This window comes from Enhydra lutris, unplaced genomic scaffold (genome assembly GCF_002288905.1).
Source record: "Enhydra lutris kenyoni isolate GAN:26980312 unplaced genomic scaffold, ASM228890v2 scaffoldscaffold6, whole genome shotgun sequence".
Lineage (NCBI taxonomy): Eukaryota > Metazoa > Chordata > Mammalia > Carnivora > Mustelidae > Enhydra > Enhydra lutris.
In genome coordinates this window covers 14,844,084-14,848,884 of record NW_019154090.1, presented here as the reverse complement: position 1 = coordinate 14,848,884, position 4,801 = coordinate 14,844,084, and positions in this window count along the sequence as shown.

Genomic DNA, 4,801 nt, shown 5'->3' with positions numbered 1-4,801 from the left:
TACCACTGTTCTGATCACCTGTTGGTGTGTCAGGAACATCCCCCAAACTCAGCAGCTTAAAACAATTTATAATTATTTCTCATGGTCATGCAGGTTGACTTGGATCAGCTGAGTGGTTCTTGCTTGGGTTCTTTATGAGGTCAGATGGTGGCCGAGGCTGCTGTCTGGGAAGGCTTGACTGGGACAGACGTCCACAGTGGCTCCCTGGCATCTGAGGCCGGCTGTTGGCTGAAAGCTTGGTGGGGGGTGTCCACTGGAGCCCCCATATGTAGTTGCAAGTGGAGAATGGGTGGAATGTATGAAAGGGGGGCCAACATGCTAATCCTTGGAGCAGGTGAGACTGGTAGAAATGACAAGTGGCCTCCTTGTAGGCCCGGATGCCGTAATACCTCTTGGTTACTGCTCGTACATCCAGGTACACATTTGTTGGTCTTGTTTTGTGTAGATAAAGGCTATTGTTAAAGGGTATCTCAGAAACCAAAGAGCCCTAAAAGAAAAAAAATAAGAAGAAAAGAAAAAGAAAAAAGGGGAAAAAAGAAATTAGTGAGTACCGATTGAGCGTTTAAGGGGTATTAGAGGGCTTGCCACTTCAAGAAAACTTCGTGGTGGAGTAAGCTGGTCACAGAATGGGTTCGGTGGCCACTAGGTTACCCGCCAATCTCAAGAAAATTTCTGGACAACGAGGTACATTGTAAAGCACACACAATCCACAACCCCTCAGCATACCCTTTTTAGGTATTAGTTCAACTCCGAGAAACCCAAAGTCTTAGCTAATGGGATCCTTAAATTTTAGAGTCAAGTGTGCCACCTTCCAGCACACCTGCTTATTTTATGTCTAAGAACTATACCCTGGAAGTTACAGACATCCAGCAAAAATGGCAAAATCTTAAAAAGCTTATTTGTATCCTAAGGAACTTGGATACAAATGGCTTGGTAGCCATCCGGTTGGGGGCCCCAAAATAAAGCCAGAAAATATGTGAATTGCACGTTATTTGCAGCTAGATACGGCTGAGCAGAAATGTGGGTTTGGTTCACTTGGGGTCAGGATCCTACCGGACTGCTGCCTGTCCTCCGGGGAATTACAACCCGGAAATACAATGGCCATCATGGAGAATGTCCAATTAGGTAAGATCATTTAAGAAGTGCCCTTGAAAGCAAGGGTTCCCAAGTTAAAATGGGAACCCTATTTTAATTGGCAAGCAGAAGTCTCCAAAAGCTTTCAAAATTCCAAAGGAGTTTCATTGCAAAAGGCTAATAAAGAAGTAAAGACAGAAGAAGTACCTAAGACAAAAGTCTGTCAGACTGATGTAACTCCCTGTTCCCCTCGGTCCTCCTTGGTTTTGGTTTTTGTTTTTTAACATTTTATTTATTTGACAGAGAGAAAGACTGTGAGAGAGGGAACACAAGCAGGGGAGTGGGAGAGGAAGAAGCGGGCTTCCTGCTGAGCAGGGAGCCCCAAGCAGGGCTTGATCCTGGGCAGGGATCATGACCTGAGCCAAAGGCAAACCTTAATGACTGAGCCACCCAGGCACCCCCTCTACCCCACCCGTCCTCCTTTGAACGCTCATTCTACCAATCCCCTCTCTGAATGGTTTTTCCACTCTGAAATGACTACTCACGCTAAAGAAAAGTCTACAGTTAATGGACTTAAGTGAACCACCACCGTGACACCATCCCTGCCCCAGCCACCTTCTTACCCCCCACCCACCTGTAGAGTTGTCAGAACTGAAGGGATTCTCTGATAAATTGCTACATTATTTCCTTAAATGGCCAAAGGGAAACCAGAGCCTAGAGTGGGGTGTGGATCCTGGGAAAACCACAGGAGCCCCCAAAGGGTGAAAATTCTAACCAGAATCATCTCTTCTGAATCTGTTTGTTGTGTCCGGTCGGAAGAGGAAAACACAATCTCATGTTGTCCTAATCTGGACCCACTGGTGATTGATCCTTTCTCTGTCAGAGATAGCTACTGTCCTCTTGCATGGTGTCCTTGGCACTGGGCTGGGCTTTCTGCCTGGGCATCCAGGTGTACAGGTGGCTGGTTCTTCCTTTTGGCTCTCACTGGCTGTGATTTGGGTTTGGGGGAAGGTGATATTCCTTGCACCCTCTTTGGGGACCAAGGGGAGTTACTCAACAATGATCAACACTGCCGGAGATACTTAAAATGACGACTACCTACTCAAACGGACAGAAGCAAGTTGAGGATAAGGGGCTTGGAGAGGTGGATCAGCCTGGGAGGACACTGAAGGTACAAAGCAATTCTTTGAGAAATTGGAAAGCAATTTTCCACATTTTACAAATCTTTACAAGACAGGAAATGCAGTTCTGGAGGCAAGTTTAAAGTTTTCCTCTCCCTTTACCAATCCCTAAACTTTCCCTATGTATGTTAAACAGCTTGTAAATTATTGGCTTTAGGAAACCAAAGTCCTTCTTAGAAACGCTTGCATTCTTTCTCGGATTCTTGAAGTCATCCATCTTATCTTGTCCTTGAAAAGTGAGCACAGCCCACAATCAGCTGAGACTGATGAAAAGAAGGGGGGAGGGGTGGGCAGAGGCCTTTTTCAAATACAAACCGCTTGAAGGGCTCTTGTGCCCAAACTCTTCAATAGCTTCTTTAAGATGAATTCCGGGGACAAATACTAATTTCAAAAATCTTTTTCACGAATCTTAGTAACTATAATGTCTTTACAACCGCGTGTTTATGCGTCTGTTGTAAATGTGAGATCCTGTTCTACTTCTGGGTGACAAGGCTAACATTAATTTGCATTAGAGCCCTGCTTAGTAGGTTTGGACGTAAGCACTTGTAAGGATTGGGCCTTCTAAAACTCTCAGAAAGATAGAAACTAACCCCCCCTTTTTTTTTTCAAGTTCATTTAATCTAGGAAAACATTCGATTGTTTATGGAAAATAGACGTGTCTTGGGGCACCTGGCTGGCTCAGTCCGTGGAGCGTGCTTCATCTCAGGGTCCTGAGTTCGAGCCCCACGTTGGGTGTAGAGATTATTAAAAAAATAAATAAACTTAAAAAAATAGTCTTCAGAGTTATCAGTATTCAAATTAAAACTTTTATTCTGCCAGGGTTTACTTCAGTTAAATAAGTTGATATGATCTCTGTTACAAAAGAAAAAAAAATTTAATACCTTGGACGAATGACTGACTTTGATGTCTTATAAAGTTCTTATGGGAAATCTAAGCATAACTGTTAATAACGAGTAAATTAAACAGGCATAAATAAAATAAAACAATTTTTAGGTAAACTTTAAAAAGACTCCCAAATCTTTTTGGTAACCTAACACCTTTAAATTTTGCTGAGTTAGGTTAAGTGTAAGTTAAGTTAAATTCATTAAAGATCTAGATCATTTCCAAATAAGATAAAATACTGCAACATTAATTACTGAACGTACTGAATTTTGGCTTCCTTATTGCAGAGAAACTAAAGATAAATTTGGGTCTGTTAGTAAGCATATTTTATTAAAAGACTATACTATACTATGAAAAAGTATGTGTCTAAAAATTATGAAATACATTTATCAATTTGCCAGTCTTGAGAATGCTGGTGTAACAGGTAACAATTGCTTACTTATCAGCTTTCAGTAGAAATTAAGTTGTCTAAGAGGTAAAAATTCTAATAAAGGAAACAACTATGTGAGAAAGTAAGATGTGTATTTTTGGTAAAAAAAAAAAAATACATTTTTATTAAGGGAAAAGAAAGTAATTTTGTCCTAATGTGAGAGTGGTTGGTTATTTATTTATTTAGAAAGAGAGAGGGAGAGAGAGAGAGGGAAGGGAGGGTGGGAGGGGCAGAGAGAGAGGGACGGAGAGAATCTTCAGCAGGCTCCACTCCCTGTGCTGAGCTCCATCTTCTGACCGTGGCATCATGACCGGAGCAGAGAACATGAGTCACAGTCTCAACCAACGGAGCCACCCAGGCACCCCAAGGGTGGTTATTTAAAGAGGGAAACCTGAGGACAACATTTGAATGTGAAAAAGAAAGTTGTAGAAGTTTCATAAGGAAAAAAAAAAAGTCTTTGGGAAGGAATTTTTTAAAAGATTTATGTATTCTAGAGACAGAACTTGCACAAGCAGGGGGAAGGGCGAAGAGAATCCTCAAGCAGACTCCCCACTAAGCAAGGAGCCCAACATTGGGCTCTATCCCAGGATCCCAAGGTCATGACCTGAGCAGAAATCAAGAGTGGGCCACTTAAGCCACTGAGCCACCCAGGCGCCCCCTTTGGGAAGGAATTTTATATGTGGTCAGGACTGAGAAGATTGGAATGAATAAGGTGGAGGTTCTGCTGGGTTTTTGTTCGTTTGGTTTTATTTATTTATTCTTTTACTTTACTTACTAGTGAATTGTTTATTTGTATCTTTTGCACAATTTCTTTTGGAATGAGTAGGTTTTAATATCAAGAGTAAGCTGGCGCAACATTCAAATTTGGTTTTCTCTCTGTTAAAAGGACAAAGGTTTTGTTTTTTTGTGTGTGTTTTTGTTTTTAAATACTTTTGGTCTGCTTCAGTCTTTTCAACCTCGAACATTCCGAAAGATTGGCTGAAGTAAGTAGGCTTATTCGACATGTCCAACAGCGTGGGAAGCATTGTCAAATTAGCAGTAACACTAAGCTTTCTCTACTTTGTCATTGTAAGGTTGTGGCCCATGGGGGTGAAGTCCGTTCTGCTTCTATAGTAATGGCCCCTCATTGCCAGACCTTTGCCATCCTGATGTCCTGGTAACCAGGCAACAGTTAGCTCCTCAAGCAGAGAAATTAAGGTGGATAAACAATGGCTATACATTAAACAAACGGGGC